The sequence below is a fragment of the Peromyscus californicus genome, unplaced genomic scaffold (genome assembly GCF_007827085.1).
Source record: "Peromyscus californicus insignis strain IS unplaced genomic scaffold, ASM782708v3 Scaffold_23__1_contigs__length_62951481, whole genome shotgun sequence".
Lineage (NCBI taxonomy): Eukaryota > Metazoa > Chordata > Mammalia > Rodentia > Cricetidae > Peromyscus > Peromyscus californicus.
The window spans coordinates 49,237,987-49,258,130 of record NW_026294534.1 but is presented as its reverse complement, the minus strand read 5'-3'; the positions used below and the strand labels follow the sequence as shown (position 1 = coordinate 49,258,130).

General features: G+C 36.1%; 1 pseudogene; it reads right to left on the bottom strand.

Annotated features, from left to right (window-relative positions):
* Positions 1 to 3,038: 3,038 nt before the first annotated feature.
* Positions 3,039 to 3,367, bottom strand: LOC128118847 (mitochondrial pyruvate carrier 1-like; annotated as a pseudogene).
* Between the last annotated feature and the right edge of the window lie 16,777 nt (positions 3,368 to 20,144).

Genomic DNA, 20,144 nt, shown 5'->3' with positions numbered 1-20,144 from the left:
GCCCTCTAATTCTGGAGAACTATGGTTTTAAGAGCCTTTGGGCATTCTCTGAGAATATGCTTATAAACCACCAAAAGTGCAGACAGAGAAGTCTTACAAAATATGGAAAACACTCATTTTTTTTTTGCCCTATCTGGCACATCCATCTCCAGAAAGTCTCTATAGTCTCCAGAGATTTGAGATAATCCTATCTCAGTTTTCACCTCTAGGACTACAGCAAGCCAAAGTTTTTTACAATAGTCTAGATTCAGTAAAATCTTTAGCTGTCTTTCATCTTACATTTAGGTGGATGCTTTTGTGCTCCTCATCTCAGGGATTCATCATGCACACCTCTGTATTCTTAGCTATTTATAGTAGAATACTTTCAAACTTCTGATTACAATTTCTTACTATGCTGTGCCCTGGAACACCATGAATTAACTATCCTCAAGTTCCACTTGTATTTGCAGAAAGATATCCACCCACATAGAACACTCCCATGGTGTGTTATCTACTAAATAAACAAGGCTTTCATTAACACATCTTTTTACAGCATGACACCAAGACAAGAGTATGTCACAGAACACAGATATCTTGACATAAAGAGGTGCTTGTAGGACAACATTCTGTACTATATAACTTTCCCACAAGACGCTGACTCAAAGCTTGCTCTAGGAATGTCCTCATACCTTAGCACTCTAATGATAATTTAACAATTCCTCTAGATTTATCAGCAAGCATACCAACAAATCAACAAAAGACTGATTTTCAAAGAAATGGCTAAATACCAAAATAAAATTAAAAAAAAGCATTTCAGAAGGATTTTGTAAAAGAAAATAGGGTGTACACATGTTTAAATTGTTCAAGTAAAGAAGAAATGATCCAAAAATATATCCAGCCAAGCAGCCTTTTTCACTTTAAAGGTACCCAAAACAAAACAAAACAAAGCAAAGCAAACCCCCAAAACATTAAGAACTATAGGAATCTATGAGGGTGACCCTTAGCTAAGGCTCCCAGCAATGGGAGATATGAAGACTGAACTGGCCATCTCCTGTAACCAGAAAAGACTTCCAGTGGAGGGATTGGGATATCAACCCAGCCACAAACCCATTGATCTACAATTTGCCCTGCCTACCAGTTATGCTGAAGTAAGTGTGGCACAGAAATTACAGGAGTGGCCAACCAACGACTCTTCCAACTTGAAACCCAAATCATGAGAGAGAGCCCATCCCTAACATTGCCTGAAGGGCCAGGACCCAGATGCTGGACAGCCCAAAGACCTAGGATAGAACCAACTATGACTGGCAAATCAATCAATCAATCAATCAATCAATTAATCAAGTCAATGAAATGATTCTTAATTATATCCTGATATAATCATAGATTATTGCCTAGCCCATCTATCATCAGAGAGCCTTCAACCAGTAACTAATGGAAACAGATGCAGACATGCAGAGCCAAACATTAGGTGGACCTCCAAGAATCCTGTGGAAGAGGGGAGGAAGGATTATGGAAGCCAGAGAGACCAAGGAAATGAAAAGAAAACCCACAGAATCAACTAACTTGGGATCATAGAGACTCATAGAGACTGAACCAACAATTAGAGAACTTGGAACTGACCTAGGCCCTTTGTATATACAAACAGTTGTGGAGCTTGGTTTTTTGTGGGACTCCTAATTGTGGGAACAGGAGCTATCTCTGACTTTGTTACCTGCTTTTGAGACCCTTTTCTCCTACTGGGTTTCCTCATCCAAGCTTAGTAGGAGGAGAGGGGTCTAGTCTTACTGCAATGTGATATGCATGACTGGCCAATATACATGGGAGGCCTGCCATTTTCTGAGGAGAAATGAGGATTTGGGGTGGGAGGTATCAGGAAGAGGGACTGGAAGGAGAGGAGGGAGAAAAGGGAAAATGTGACCCAGTTAGAAAAATCAATCAACCAATCAATCAATCAATCAATCAATTTATTTATTCAAGATATTAAAGGGGGGAAAAGAACTGCAGAAACATTCTGCCTTTGAGTACTTCCACACAACACACACATAAAGCTGTTAAAGGAAAATCTCATATAAGAACCCTACACTGTTTCAAAAGAGAAGTCCACATCTTAGAAGATCAGATACTCTTGATCTGTTAAAATCATTTCATATATAATAAAAAAAATAATTCATTTTTATATTTGTAAGTTTGAGAAATACTATATCATAGATGATAAAACTTATCTTGAAAGTCCACATATATTCCTATTAGATATATTCAATATGACTAAACACATACATTCTTAATCTAATTACATGTGTTTTCAAGTGTTTCTATCTGTTAAATATATTGGTCTTAATGAGCAGCAACTTTTTTCTTTTTTTCCTTTAACAATTATTTAAATCTTTTATTACCATTAGCTACAGATCTGAATCTACAACAAGACTTTTCACCACTAGAAATCATGTATAGGCATGTGGACAACTGAGGGATATACCATAGTCATCAAATCAATCAAAATCAGGAATTTTGAATACTTAAGTGATTGTAGTTTCAAAATTTTGTTCCCTTTGATTTTTTTATTGCACAAATCCCAGTAGTTACTATACACACTACTAAAATTACTGGGGACAAAAGTATGATTTAAAATTATTAAATTAGTTTCATAGTTTAAGCTACTTGATGAAGACAAATTTTAGCATGATAGGAAGCAGAAAGTTGGTCTAGAGCAGTGGTTCTCAACCTATGGGTCCTGACCCCCTTGGAGTTGAATATCAGATATTTACATTACAATTCATAACAGTGGCAAAACTACAGTTATGAATAAGGAATGGGAAATTTTTTTGTTATTTTATGTTTTCTGTGGATCACCACAACATGAGAAGCATATAAAGAGTTGCAGCACTAGGAAGGTTGAAAACCACTGGTTTAGGGTCTCATGGCTATTTTATAAGGCTGATATGGTTATTAAACATAGCATTCTATATTTTCCCCTCAGCAGCAAGACTATTTACACTGATGTCTGTGGCTTGGCAACAGGGTTTGGGTGCTGTCCCTCTCAAGACCAATTTCTCACACTGCTATGCAGTTGCCGGCTTGCTCATCTCATAACTGAGAAGCCATTCTCCTTGAATGAGCTGGGCTACTTCATTCATTACATGACAGGCAAACAGAAGCCACTTTTGAGTGGCTTATACCTTGTAGGCAAATCTCATGAATGTTAAAAAATAGCAACAGAGGGCCAAAGCCATCCACTCACCGACAGTCTCAGGAGACTTTACGTCATTGATGTTGCAATAGGGAGACTCCAGTAGGCAACTGTGCACCAGAAGTGCTTACTCATGACGTAGTCATGGAAGTTCTTGCTTCAGACACAGTCTGTGGCTTTGCAAGCCAGCCCTCCAGCCATGGCTGTGCTACCTGCAGTGGAGCAGGTCTTCAGGAGGTTGACCCTAGGGACGAATTGTCTGCAGCATGCAGCAGCTTTCTTAGTGGGGAAGCACAGAGGCCTCTTCTGCAAGAGCAGGATGCTCATTGTCACAGTGACAACTCAATTTTCTATTAGGAAGAGAATTCATCATGATAGGTATGAAGGAGAAAGGAATTAAAAATAAATGAACGGCTCTCAGCAATAAGGTCATAAATTCATAATGTTGGTTATTCCCAGTAATAAAGCACTTCAAAATGATATTGAACAATCTAATTAAAGTATCAATAATATTTCCCTTACATTTTATATGTTTATGAGTGGGTACCCTTACCAGATTTTAACATCAACAATAAGATGTTGATACAGGCGTCCCTCAGGACCCATGACAGATGGCTTCTATGACTTTTCAAACAATTATCAGGTAATTGACAGTTATTTGACATGATGCAGTGCTGCATATAACCTATGAGTATTGTCCCATATGCTTTAAATAATATCAAGATTTTACCTATGATGCCTAGCATCATAGTGTTAATGAATTGTTACTGTATTTTATTGTGCAGGAAATGAAACCTATGTCAGGAATAGATTTCTTCTCAAACATTTTTTATCTGGAGTTTGAAACTACGGAAGTAGAGCGTGCAGGTATATATGGATGGTATATTGCCAGCAGAAGGTACTAGCCCATTTATAAAGCAACAACCATCAGTCAGAAAGAAAAAGAATTAAAAGATTTAAATTATTTTCAATCAAATATGTAATTATGCCACATTTCATTTATTTCAGTAATCAACGATAAAAAAGCTTCCATATCCAGGGAAGAAAGAAAATATATTTCTCACAGCAATTACCACAGTATCATTGTTTGATCTGTTTCTTGAGCTCCAATACCAACAAGGCTCTACACACATTGACACTCAGTATGCTCCCTCCAAGCCCTCTCAATAGAACCTGTCATACAAGCAAAGAACTGGGAGTTTAGGGCACAACTTTATTTTAAATATATTTTTAATATTATAATATAATTCAAAAATTTCCCCCTTCCTTTTACTCCTCCCTCAAACCCTGTCATATTCACCTCCCCGCTTTTCCTTCAAATCCATAGACTCTTTTTTCTCTAATTGTTATTGTACACACACACACACACACACACACACACACACACGCACACACACATCCTGTTCAGTCCATATAAAATTACTTATATACTTACATGTGTATTTTCAGGGATGATCTTTTGACACTGGAAAAACAACTGGTATATGGACATGGAAAGACCAGGAAGCCTTAACTGCACAGAAAGAATTATAGGAAACCCAGGAAATCTGGGAGCAGGAAAATACACAACTTCTTAAACACAGGTTGCGATTCCATATGGAGTCATGTAATTGAATATGAGAGGTTGTGAAAAATTTGACAACAGTAAAATGTTTCTGAATATCAGGAACCAAAGGTTAATTCAAAAATCACACATGAGACAAATCTTCCATGCTTCAGAAAACACTTACCTATATTGCATGATTGTAAACAGAATTTTCTGTGTGATCATGAACTTAGAACTATTCATTGGAACCTGGTGAGCACATAGGTAGCCAGGTGACCGAAGGGAGTGACTTCTTCACCTATAAAATCCCACCAGATTGCAATAGTTCAGCAGAGAAGGGGAGTGGCATTGCTCCCTCCACAATTCATGATTGTCTGTTGATAGGCCCAGTCTCCTGTATGTCTGTCAAAGGCAGCCAGCTATGAGGTCAGGACCGTGTCGTCACTGTCATATCCAGGAGTCACAGGTCAGCATTTCACAGCCCTTCTCCCTGTCTTGCTGCCTTTGTGTTTCTTCTGACCTATTTCCAGGTAATCCCTGAGCCTTAGAGGTGGTGGTATAAATGTTGCAATTAAGACTGAGCCCTCCACAGGCACTTATTCTCAGCACCCTGAGCAGCCGTGGATCTCTGCAGTCATGTCCAATAATTTCAAACTTGGCACAGTAACCCAGGCAAAAAGCCATGCCGGGGGAGCCTGGGTTACTGTGCCAAATGTTAACTCTTTTTGTGGAGTGGGATTCAAATCTGGACACAAGCAACAAAAAAAAAATCACATGAGATTCTAAGTAAATATTAAATAGTTCTTTCACAAAATGAAACGTGTCTTCATGATAAAAGTCCTAGAGAGAGTAGACCTGGAGGGGACATATCTCCACATAGTAAAGGTTAAATAAGGCAAGCTCACAGCAAACACCATCTTAAATGAAGAAAAGCTCAAAGCAGTCTATAGGGAAAGCTGGTCTGGAACGTGTGTCTTCTATCTCAACTGCCTGGGTGCTGGAATTACGCATGCACAGTTAAACAACCCCAAATGTATTTCTAAGTATAGAATCGTTTGCTGTTTTTCCTTTTCCATTCCTCACAGAAAAGCTCTTAATACTAACAGGAATAATAAATACTAAATGGAAAAAGGTAATTATGAGAAAGATAAAAGACTTAATTGAATTATGTATTGCCAAAATAATTAAACTAAAACAATTTCTGCTAGTAGGTAAGAGGATGTTATTTCGGAAAGGAAAAAATTGATTACACTTTTTAAGACAATTATGGGTAGATTCCAAGCAAGGTATATTCAACAAGCCATTATTTTTATCTTGGGTTTACTATAGGGACTTCTAAAAAAAGGCTTCTTGTATTTCATGATTATATTTTCCAATATATTCCTAAGATGAGACTATTTTATATTTTTATTTTTACTTTTTAAGACAATTATGGGTAGATTATGGGTAGACACATCAAAATACATATGTTCAAACTTTTGTATGAAAGTTTGTATTTTTTTTTACAGTTCATTTTTCTTGTAAATAACTATGTTCTGCTAGCAGAATAATACTGGTGTTGTCAGAAAGGATGGAGAATATTTCTTATTCTTGGAAACAATTTTAAGTCATTAATTTTTCTTACTTATTTTCTAATTAATTAATAATTTAAAATACACAACTATCTCTGACTGGAATTCTTTTTCATTAAAAAACACAAACAAACTGAAGTCTAGAATTTTGAAGTAATGTATTGAAGATTAAAGAGTGACAGGGGCTATCATTTGAACTCCAAACCTTTCATAGTCATTGACAACAATGACTGCTTCTCTATAAGTATTTGTCAATCCTGAATGCATATTACCCTTACGTGAACACTCTTTCAAAAGACTCCAATTATTGTGCCCTATCCCTATAGCTTATGAAAGCATTAATTTGGGTTGGCTAGTGACAATTTTTTAAACACACTTGATTTTTTAATATTTTGCACCTGAGATTGATAATCTGTAGATCTCAATAGTCTATAAAATAGACTATCTCACACAAAATTTTGAATACTTGCCTCAAGCATTTTTCATTAAGATATAACTTGTTTATAATAATTTTTTCTGTTGCTCCCTTTATGAAGTATTACCATGGTAAAACAATTGATTTCTCCTGCCTCACAAATAATTTTTGTATACAATTTAAAAGATCAATATTGTGCTACGCTGTTCTTCACATTTCTAAAAACTTCATAGCAGTCTGTACATCACATTCTTATTTCATGACCTTTATAAAGTCGCATGTGTGTAAGTTGTGTGTGTGTGTGTGTGTGTGTGTGTGTGATATTTTTATGTTATAGGTCTATCAAAATGTATAAGCATTTATTCCACTTTATTGATATAGAGGTATGTTTGTTATACCTCTAAGAACATTTCATACCAAAATTGTTCAAAGCATAGTTATAATCATGCCATTTGGAGCTATGAAGAAAACAATACTAAAGACAGGCTGAACCGAAGCCTCAGTAGTTAAGGGCATCTGCTGATCTTCCAGGGGTTCTCGGTTGGATTCCCAGCACCCACATGGCTCACAATCCAACTTTAAATCCAGTTCCATGGGATTTGATGTTCTTTTCTGGTTTCTGTGGGTACCAGACATGCACATTTTGCACAGATACACATTCTGGTAGAACAATCATAAAACAACATGAAAACAATAATAATAATAATAAAAATAAGACAAAACAAAGCAACAGTAGGAGTCAAACACTAAACATTTGTGCTGAAAACACATGCATCTTCCCATCATCCTCAGTGCCCTGTGCCTTGCATTTCTCAATGAACCAAACATAAGAAGATAGAATATTTTTTAGTAACAGTTCTTTATTGATTTTTTTTGGAATTTCCCATCATGCACCTCAATCCTGCTCACCTCCCTGTCCCTCCGTATCCTTCCCTCACACCTGTAGCATCCCTCTCCAAACCTCCCCCCCAAAATGAATTAAAAACAAAATGAAACGAACAAAAACCCACCCCACTTCTCTGTCTTTCCAACATCTCTTCATTCATCCTAGTGGCATTGGGTGCTGTGGTGTGTCATGCAGTACACCCTTTTGTCCAATTGCCCCACCCACAAAATGTTCATTGCAATGAGGCATTGGCTTGTTTCAAGGCCTCTGGCACACCATCTTCACTGGATCCTCATCCAAACACTTCTCTGCAATCTGTGGCCGTACTGGCACATCCATGTGGCCTTTGGTAGTACCACAGGCCATGGACAACAATACAGACCCCAACTGTTCTTTTAATTCACCAGTGTGTGTGTGTGTGTGTGTGTGTGTGTGTGTGTGTGTGTGTGTGTGAGAGAGAGAGAGAGAGAGAGAGAGAGAGAGAGAGAGAGAGAGAGAGAGACAGACAGAGACAGAGACAGAGACAGAGTGAGGGAGGGAGAAGGATGTGGATGTTTGAACATATGTATTTTGATGTGTCTGGGCACACACATGTGTGAGAATATTTCATGCATGTGTGTACATGTTTATTCAGTCCAAAGGATGACTTTGGGTGTCTTTCTTAATTGCATTCTATCTTATTTATTCTCATTTGAAACCAAGATTCACATTTGATTAGTTGTGCTTTGCCTGATAACCCATCCTGATCTCCCCTGGATCCTTGGGAGATCTTGTATTGGCCTTTCTCTATGGTTTAATTCATAGAGAAAATTAAATATTTGTTTTCTAAAAGAAATTTCTAAAGTTCTAAAAAAAATATCCTTTTTCTACTATACTGCTTTACTAGTCAAATGTTACCTATTTTATGTAGCATTTTGAATTATACAAAGAAAGAGTTGCTCTTGTTTTCTGTAACCACTTACTTAGATATTAGTTATAATTCCTGCATTAAATTTTAAACCAACTTAAAACTCAGAATCTTAATTTTCTAAAAGTTAGTTTTAGTAATTTTACACACACTATTCTTAAAATATAAATTCAACCCATTTGGCTACACTTTAAAAATCATTCACAGAGAACTTCAATTGAGAAAATGCCTCCACAACATCAGACAAGCCTGTAGCTAGAAGTTGTCCTGGTCTCACCTGGCTCCTGCAGTCCCTCACTCCTGCAGCCACACAGACCCAAATGAACACACAGAGGCTTAATATTATTTATAACTGCTCAGTCATTAGCTCAGGCTAACTATTGACTAGTTCTTACACTTAAATTAACCCATAATTCTTACTTATGTTTGACCATGTGGCTTGGTACCTTTTCTCAGTTCTGCCTTCACATCTTGCTTCCTCTGTGTCTGACTGGCAACTTCTGACTCTCTTCAGAATTCCCTTCTCTGCTTGTCCTGCCTATACTTCCTGCCTAGCTACTGGCCAATCAGCATTTTATTTATTAACCACTCAGAGCAACACATTCACAGCATACAGAGTGATATCCACAGCATAAGCCTAACGAGCACTTTCTTTAATTAGTAACTGATGCAGGAGGCCTCAGACTATTGTCGATGGTGCTATCCTTGGGCTGGAGGTTCTGAGTTCTATAAGAAAGCAGGCTGAGCAAGCCATGGAGAGCAAGCCAGTAAGTAGCATTCTTCCATGGCCTCTGCATCTGCTCTTACCTCCATGTTCTGGCCCTATTTGAGTTCCTGTCCCGACTTCCTTGAGTGACTGACTAAGATGTGGAAATTTAAGTCAAATACACCCTTTCCTCCCCAAAGTTGCTTTGGTTATGGTGTTTCATGACAACAATAGTAGACCTAAGACACTACTCATTTGATTATACTTAAGATTGTTGAATAATGTCATTGTATTTGCATGACTGTTTTAATTGTACCCAGTTCTCAAGTGCACAATTACTATAGTCATGTTTGTTTCAAACTTCAAACTACTTGCAAAACAAGCCCCTCTAAAAGAAGCATAACTTCAAAAGATCTCATTTACCTTTAGAATATTAACTGACAAGATCACCACACAACAAACATCTTGATTTTCATTGGCTTTAAATGAAAGGGCTCTTAACCACAGAACCATGGTTCCATAACTATTTTAAAGAAATGATAAATATACTGAGACATTTAGAGATAAAGATGTAGTTTGAGTCACTTTCTGTACTCTGATCAAACAAGGCTTTTATGTAATGAAGTGTTTTGGCATCCCAACACCTGCAAGATTCAAATTAACTTTAAGCCTGGATTTTCAACTTAATGCAGCAGATAAAGCACCATATTCAATAATCAAGTCTGTACATCATTTGAAAGTTTAGACCTTTTCTGTCTGTCATTGTCACTGATTTCAACCGTCTGCAGATTCATTTTTGAATGTTATTTCTAAACAAACTCAATATTTTCCAGGGTATTAAAATTGTGTAAATTTTAATAGTCAGGTGATCCCAAAAGAAAGAAAATGCAAAGGAAGTAAAAAGGCAAACATTTGGTACCACAGTTGCCTCCTTACATTGAAACATTAGAATAATGGTATCTAATCACATTGTTAATCTCTAACTGTCCATTTTATCAGATAGATCTATTTTATTAGTTCATACCAAATATGAGTAAATTAATAAAATATATGCCTCAGAAAATAGTTTATAAATATTTATGGTAAAAGTAGCACATTCATTATTGAAGAATATAAAGGCAGTCAACTGAAAGAAAGGGGACAGGTGTTAAGATCAATCTACATGAGTCTATTTAATGGGTAATAGGGATTTATTAAGATATAAAGTGAGGAAATACACTCACAAATACAAAACTGAGTAAACAACTGAAGTTGTCCTGTGTTCTGACCAGGAGCGAATCCACCTGGTAGTTTGATCAGACCAGGAAGCAGGCAGGCAGCTGGGAGAAGAGGCTCGAGACCCTTCTCCCATTCATTTTAAGAGGTCACGTACCACCTCGTTTGGGCCATATAGCCCAAAGTCATGGGTGAAGCAAATATCACTACAGTGGGGTATTGCTTTTATTATTGTATTTGTAATCCTTACATAAATCACACAAAATGTTGGCAATAGTGCTTGGTACTGTATTATCTAGTCACTGTAAACAACAATTCTCAAATGACTGACAAAGTTGAAGCAATGATATAAAACCATATTTTCAAATCTGACTGTTCTTGTAATGATCTATACAGTTCAAATATTGAATGGAAAGAACCTGAATTATTCCTGTGATATTCACATAAATTGCTTCTTCTTCTTAATTGGAGCTTTGAAAGCTCCTGCAGACCGCTCTCTCTCTCTCTCTCTCTCTCTCTCTCTCATTCTTAAATGAAACTTTACTGAGCTATAGCTCCGCGCTATAGCTCTTACTGTGTTTCATTCAACAGGTTTTAGTATATTCACTTTTCTTGTTTTTCATCTTGTTCCTTCTGTTCATTTATGAGTCTTCCCCTGGCCTGCTTCTCAAGAGCAAAGTGTTTTTATTAGAAAGCTAATGATACGAAATGGCTTGGCACTGTGATTGGTAAATTGCTACCGAGTCAGCCCTAACTGAACGGCCTTGTAGTACACTTGGGTGGCTGTTATCACTTCTTCTTATTAAAACTCATATTGACTAAGGGATAGGTGTAATAAAAAGATGTCATGAGGATAATAAGAAAATATCACTGGGCATGTTTGCCTCCAATAGACTTGGTATCCAAATTAAAAGTACTAAAGGGAAAGCTAGGGTCCCTTTATGTCATCAGTAGTGGTGATTCTCATCAAACTGAAATTCATAAATGGCCTGGGTTTACCTTCCATAGTAATTTATGAATCAGATGATACTAAACTTGCACTGGATAAGGTTTTTATGTATTCCTGACTATGACACAGAAACATATATAATGTGACAGGAAATAAATTTCATATTAGTGATGCCACATTTTCTAAATCCATAAACTAAATAAAAAATTCCCTATTTCATAAAGGTTAATTCATAGTTCTCAGGTTGTTGTCATTCTCACAGACATTTAATGAATGACAGTAACTTCTTCTATAATATTATGACCAATGAATACAGATAAGTCTCTGAGACCCTATAGCATAAGCATTTTTATTACATTTGCTATCATCCCTCAAACTAATTTACAATTGCCCAATAAATTAATGTCATCCTAATCACTATCGCAAATCCATTGCACATTCTATAATGAATAAGTCCAGGGAGGTATATATTTCTGTGATTTGTAACTACGTGAATTATATTCATGCATGTAATCATGTATAATTAATCTTAATTACTTCAGATATAATGTTTTTATTGTTCAGTAGAATAATGGTGAGTTTATTTGGAATGAAGATTAAAGCTAGCATTCATACTAATGATGCATTTGAATATTCCCTGTCACAGAGGGATTCTCCATGAGTAGTAGGTATAATCTAAACACTATGCATAGACTTCATTCCAGAGATCAGTTGTGTAGTGCTACATGAGCAACATTATTTGAAATCTATTGAAAGAGAATGTGTGAATCAGTGGGTCTGAGTATTTGACTTATCTTGGGGCTCTTTTTCTTCTGTTAGTTTGCCTTGTCCAACTTTGATACTATTTTTGTTTTGCATTATTTATTTATTTTGTAATAAAATAACTTTTATTACAAAAGGAAGAAGGGGAACCCATCAAATTGTTTCTTACAAACGTATGGAAATAATTTTGTAGTGAACAATACATCACCAAACATGCAGTAGAGTATGTTTCAACAGCACATTAAAGAAAGTCTACAGAACTGGCTTGAAATAAACAAGGACTTTGTCATTTCTAACTCTTCATTTCTGAATTCATAATAAACTCAACTTAAGACATCAGAATCTAAATCTGTCTCATCTGTCTTGGTATATAGTATTCCAAACCTGTAATCTCAGCACTTGGAACACTGAGGCAGAAAGATTGTTGTGTATTTGTGGCCAGTTTGGGTTAATTTGTAAATTATATATATATATATATATATATATATATATATATATATATATATATATATATATATACAATCATATATATATATATATACGATCATATATTTATACACATATATGGAGAATACCTGTCTATCTATCTATATCTAAGGTCTCTCTATATGTATATACATACACACACACACACACACACACACACACACACACACACACACACACACACATATACTTTTCTGCAAAAATTTAAGAAAAAATAGAGAGACAGACAGAAAGACAGTAAGAAAGAAAACTAAATCTCCAGTGCAAACTTTTTCCTTCCCCCTGAACTAAATCTAACAATTTCACTGAAAATTCTGGGACAGTGATTCCTATTGGTTTTTGTAGCAGATTTTCCATTGGGTCACCAACCGGCTCCCAAATCCTGACACAAAGACTTATTATTAATTGTGAATGCTTGGCCTTGTCTTATGCTTGTCCCACTAGCTCTTATAACTTAAATTAACCAGTTTCTCTTTATCTACATTTTACCTCAGGGCTCTTTACCTTTCTTTCATTTTGTATGTCCTACTCTGTATCTGGCTGGCTAACAGCTGCTTGTCTGGCTGGCCCCGGGCTTCTCCCTTTCTTTCTCCCTTATTCTCCCTTCTTTCTCGATCCTAAATTCCACCTCCTACTTACTGTTTCTGCCCACCAGTCCCTCCTATCCCTCTACTGCCTAGTTATTGGCCATTCACATTTTTATTAGACCAATCAGGTGCCCTAGGCAGGCAAGGTAAAACAGCAACGCATCTTTACATAACTAAACAAATGCAGTATAAGCAAATGTAACACATCTTTATATAGTTAAAGTAATAAAATTCCACAACAGGCTCTCAGTTTGATGATGCTACTCTAGATCATGAGGATTAAAAAGTACATTGTATATGAATTTTTCTCTGACTTACTTCCCATTTAAACTGCTATTAAAAACTAAACCTTGTGGCTGCTTACATACATAAACGCCTATAATCACACATACACATATACACACATATATACACATAGACATACATGCACATTTTCACACATATGTACACAATTGTATGCACACAGGCACACACACAAAGGCATTCTACTATCCCTATCACATGGTCCCTTTGTTCTTGCTTGAAATTCTTGCTCTTAGGGTCTATTCATAACTCATTTCTACCGTAACTTCGCTGTGATTTCCGAGAAAGTGTAGACTTATTTTTTTAAGAAAAATATTTGGAAAGAAGTTTCCTAAAAAGTAAAATCAGTTGTTAATCAGATATTGATTAGGACAAATAAATTATATATTACTGCTATCTCTAAATAATCCGTCCTTCCACCTTTTATAGATGAGTTACAGAATAGAGTAAGAAAAACGAGTGAAGAGTGCTAACAGCCAAGTGAATAGTGCAGGAGTTAGGCTGGGCAAGATCCAATTTTCTTGTCTAATTTTTATCAGGGATAAGAGGTTAAAAACAAGCCTTCCTGTAGCCTGATCTATATATTTTTGAGCTACCAGAAATCCTAAAATCCACTTTATATAAAATCATTGTAACAGGAAAAAAAGTTTTGAGTTACATTGGAAAGGTGGGACCCAGTGGAAGTATTTGCACTAGTGACCAGTGTTGAGGGATGGAAAGGCAGCTTTGTAATTGACTTCTTTTTTCTCACACTTTAGGGGTCAGACACTGAGCTCCCAAATAGATACACAAGACTTATTCTTACTTATGAATGCTAGACCTTCTAGTGGGTAGCCATTCCAGCTTTGATCTGGAAGTTCCAACCCCCACTGAGACTTTGGCAACTGTCACGCCTACAAAGCGGGGCCAAGGGAGGTGCCTGGAGACCCAAGATCTGGATGGGCCAGCGCTCTCTCTGTTCCGGGACCCTGGATGGTGGAGGTGGGCCAAGCAGAACTCCAGAGAACAACCCTGAACTGCGATACACCTTCCCCAGACCCTGCGACCTACCTATCCCTTAATTTGTAAGTTACGCCATTAAATAAATCTCCTTTTAACTACGGGGAGTGGCCTTAATAATTTCACCAATAAGACCTTAGCTTGGCTTGTTTCTAGCCAGCTTTTCTAACTGAAATTATCTTGTTTCTCTTTAACTACATTTTGCCTCTGGGCTTTTTACCTTTTTTTATTCTTTATAACTTTCTTTTCTTCTTATTCCACGGGTTGGCTGTGTGGTTAGGTGGCTGGCCCCTGGCATCCTCTGCTTCTTCTCCTTTTCTTGCTCCTCCTTTTATTCTGAGCCTAGATTTCTCATCCTATTTATTCTCTCTGCCTGGCAGCGCTAGCTAACCCTTTCCTGCCTAGCTATTGGCCATTCAGATCTTTATTAGACCAATCAGGTGTTTTAGACAGGCAAAGCAACACAGCTTCACAGAGTTAAACAAATGCAACATAAAATTATGTAATTCATCTTTGCATCATTAAACAAATATACCATAGCATAAACAAATGTAGCATATCTTAAAATAATATTCCCCAAAACAACTTGGTCAAGTGTGGTGTATCTGGGCCTGTCTTGCACAGGATTTCGTGTCCTCTCGGAAATGAAATATACATGATAGTTTATAATAGGGTGTTGTGGTTTGTTCTCAGGTTCAGGAATCAAATCAACTGTCTTTAAGTCAGTAAATTCAGAATAGTGTATTGCCGTCTAAGGAATGACTGTCTACAGGACATCAGTTAGTGCTATTTGAATTATATTAACTGATACGTTTTCTTCCTGAATGTAGAATGCTCATTTGACTCAATTTTTAAGCAGCAAGTTATCAATAAATCTGCATAGAGAATGATTGGGTTTAGGTAACAATAGAATTCTATCAAATAATTTGGTCACTAGCATGAAGAAGCTCTCTTCTTTTAATTCTATTTTTAATGCTTGCTTAATTGCCTGGACTTGTCTAAGGGTTACTGAGCAAGTTTTATTGGAATGATTGAAGAGAATGTTAACTCATCTGCCAGAGGAGGGGTCTTCATGGCAGCCAGATCAGCTCCTGTTTTATCATTTCCTGGGGCTCTGGGTAGCTGGAGACAATTCCTGATGATAGTTTATACTAAATCCTCAGAAGCTCAATCCAGGAGCCATGCTTACTTCAAATCCACATGTGTGTCTATCATCTTCTAAACCTATGAGCTCTTTCAGGTTAGTTCAGGGTATGGCATTATTCATACTTAGGGCTGCAAATCATACTCCAGCCAAGTGTGTTCTGAAATATTTCTTTACCCAAACTTCACCATGTACCTGCTACCAGTTTTGGTTGTTGACTTATGATGGAGAGTTTGAAATTTTATTTAATTGCTATCTTTATTCATTAATTGTAACTTGGAATTCTTAGCTTCCATTCCTTTTTAAAGATGATTTTAAAACGTTTTCTGAGTGGAGACATTGTTAGTGTTGCTGATCAATGTGTGTAATATAATTTTCTACCAATTCTATTTTATTTTCAATTTATTTGGGCTTTAAAAACAGCAAAGCTGATATTTGTGGAAAACAAGAACTTGTTTTCTTTGAGTTGTTAAGTGTCTTTCCCGTTCTTCTTAATAGAAAAAAAAAAGAAGTCGAAACATTTAATATAATCATTAAGGAAGAAAAATTGCAGAAATAATATAACAGAACACAAGTGACCTGAAGTGGTAATTACGTTGACTATTTTAAAGTAAATATACACAGAGTTCTCCTGGAGAATTACAATACTAATGTGGAACGTGTGGTTCCAAAGGTCTAATATACTTCAGGACTGAAGAGGCAAGCATTTCTCTCTCAAAGGCATCATAAGTGCTGGGAGACAGCTTGACATAAATGCAGACACCCTGGCTATACATCCCTAGCATGGGACCACTTAAAGGGGCTGATGATGAAGGTGGTGCTTCATCTAAACTGTCCAAGTCCCACAAGGGGGGAGGCTCTGTTTAATGCCATATAGGATTCACAAGTTTAAACAGCAAGAAATTAATTATAAGAGGGAGAAAACTATCATCCTTTTCTTTACCAGCCATCACAATGAAAATTATCTCCTCAATGGGACAAATTTTCCACATGGTTTAAATGAAGCCATTACTTTTATACTCATTTGAAAAGATCCCTAGATCACTGTTGACATTATCAACTTGGAAGCTTGATAAAACGATATATCTGGATCGCATATGGGCCTCCAAAGAATCAAATATTTTCAGATTTTAAATTTAATAACTGAGATCATATATATATATATATATATATAGTGAATATATGTATTCATAGTTATATTTAGTATGTTTCTCTATGCATCTAGAAATCTTGAGAACCTGTGCTTCAAACTATAGAGTCAATGATCACAAGAAAAAAATGCTTGTACAAATTTTAAATCACTGCTTAATTGTGTACTGTAAAATGGGCTGTAGTTACAAAAGGAAAACCATTGTTATTAAAGAGACTATGGCTTTGTCATCAGGAAATGACAACCCAATTCTCCTTTCTTGTAATATATTCTTGATGGTGAGGTAAAGAGAAGAAATGGAGGGGACTTAGTTGTTCCTAGCTCATCTGGCTTATTCATTTGTTTATTTTTATTTATTTAAAAATACGTATTGCGTTTTCTCTGCATGTATATCTGAACATTAAAAGTGTGTCTGGTGCCCAGAGAGGCCAGGAGACTGCATCAGGTCCCCTGGGGCTTGAGTTACAGACATTTATCACTGCCATACAGGTGTTCAGAACTGAACCACAGACCTCTGGAGAGCAGAGAGTGCTCTTAACAACTGAAGAAACAGTGACTTACTGTTTCAAAGACAGAAAATTCAGGGTGGTATCACACAGCCATCTTTCCATTTTACTATATTGACTTCAGATAAACTGACCCAATGAATTTTCATTTGAAAAATAGTAGGGCATGAATTATAAACAATCTGAAAAATGAGGTTCAGGAATGTGAATAGAGAAGATAGCAGATAAAGCCTGTACATGATGGCATATACCTGTAATTCAAGTGGAAGACAGGAAGGTATATAAAGGAATATTATACAGATATAGAATAAAAATAGCAGATAAAGAAAATCTAAACAAAAAAGTAGAAACAGTTGTGTCTTAATTGTATGGAAATTTAAAAGTAATTTTTTTGTGTGCAACTGATTGTGGTGTTACGTTGCTGGTACAAAAAGGAGATAGGGCTGTATCCAGAAAGAGAAGTATGTTCTAGTTTAATACATGGTTCAAAGTATTTTCTATTTTCATCTATCTATCTATCTATCTATCTATCTATCTATCTATCTATCTATCTATCATCTATCTATCTACCTATCATCTATCTATCTATCTATATTATATCCCATTTCAATAATCTGCAAATGTCTGTTTCTAAAATATAAAAGCTCTGATCCAAAACAAATAAGCCAGGGGCTGGAGAAATTGGCTCAGTGACTAGACGCATTTGAGGTAGTTCAAGACATCAAATATCCCTCCAGAAAAATCTTACCAGAAGAAGTTAAAAAATGAATGGGTTGCATAATTAGAATATGATTAGTTAAGGTTAACATATGAGGACCAAAGATTCAGTGGAGGGGAAAGGAATGGGAGAAGAGGAGATAAATTATTTTTCCTTCATTAGATCTGATGCTTCCCTTCCAGACAACCCATTATCTATCTCTCATCTATCTCTCTACCTTTCTATCTCTATATCTATATCCCTCTATCTCTCTATCTTCTATTTATCTATCACCTCACTATCTCCCTAGCTCTGTATCTCTCCATCTCTCCATCTCTCTCTATCTTCTATCATCTTTTTTATCTTTCTATCTATCATCTATTTATGCATCATCTATCATTCATCCTTACAACAGTGTTTAAAAGGAAGTCATATACAAGCTATCCAGCTGTTTGAAGTTAATAATAGTATTATTTAGCCTGATATGTTAGGTCTTTGAGTTGCAAATGTCAATGTTTCCAGAATTTCCTCTGGTTCAGAAGAGTAGTTCTGAGTACTATTACATCAATATTTTTGGAAATCTCAGCAACTGCAAAGCAAACTGTCAGGCTCACTCCATTAAATGACTATTATTGTCAGCAGAAGAAATGTTCATGGAGTTGATACTTATTGTCTGATCCTATTATTTTCAACAGGGTCCATAGATGGTATTTATAATCTGACAATATTTCTAAGTTTACAAAGAATAGAATGGTGATTTCCAGGGCAACTTGCCAAGAAAGCTTAATCTCACAGGCTCTATACAACAGAATTGTGGTTTACAATAATGTACCTCTGGGATATCTGAAAGAATGAGTAGGATAATTTTTACTTACAAAGTTACACATTATGGCACTTAGCTGATCATTCGTATTTTACTTTCTGTTGGTCAAATGTCTAATGTCACTCATCTGATTATTAAATGTTCCCCCTGCCTAGAATATGACTGTAATTGATATCAGAATGGGTAATAAATAGAATTGTAAATCTCTCGCTATGGGGTTTATTGTGGAACATTTTCTGTTGCTTCTTAAGTAAAGGAAAAGTAAAACAAAAATCCATGTATACTGCTTGTTGAAAATGGTCCACGTTTTGATTCCATCTCCAATTAAGGACAATAATCAAGCCTTGTTCACTGCAATACATTTAATGTCAATTGCAGTATCTAATCACAAAGAGATTCATTATTGTTGTTTGTAGGGTGAGCACATCGTTGAATGAATGAGTCTGAAAGAATTTTAAAAGATGTTCCTCTGTGATACAATGTAGTTTACTAAAGAACTTTTCAAACTTGAATGTGTCTATGAATCACCTTGGTGACTTGGTAAAGAGTGGAGTCTAATTCATAGCTCCAAAGTAGGTCTGGACATTCTTTTTGTCTTAAAAATATAATTTTATATATGTAAATTTAAATTTATTATAAAATTTTTAAAAAAGAAATTAAAACAAACAAAATATAATTTTATTTTTCTATTTTTCTTTCATTGAGAATAGCTTTTTTCTCACATAACATATCTTGTTTATGATTGCCTCACCATCTACTTCTCTCAACTCCTCCTTACTGCCTATCCTACCCATCAGGATCAACCTCCTTTCCATTTCTACTAGAAAACAAATAGGCTTTTATGGAATAAAAATAAAATAAAATAATAATATAAAAATTAACACATTAGAAATGGACAAAACGAGCAAATAGTAGTGTAGGAGCCCACAAAGATTCCAACTTGTGGTTTGATTCAAGGTCAGAGAGTCAGAGTTTATGTTGCTCTCCAAGGCTGCATAATAGGGTGCATAAAAGGCGTGGCTACCAGGTGTCTTATACTTCAAGGCCTAATCACAAGATGCTTTGTTGTGGGGCACAGTTACCAGGTGTTTTGAAGGGTCTACACTTGGTTGTAATTTGTGCTTTGATCTCGAAAGGGGGAGGTCCTCTGTCTCTCTCCTTGCTAGTATATAAAAAGCCCATTAGAAATAAACTTGAGCCTACTGGGTATTGGCCCAGGGCCCTCCAGAAACTATCCTGTCTACTTCTATATTTTTTTTCCCAGTATTTCTCAATTCTTCACTCCCCTCTTCAGGGGACTCTTTGATAGGTTGGGGCGGAACCTCA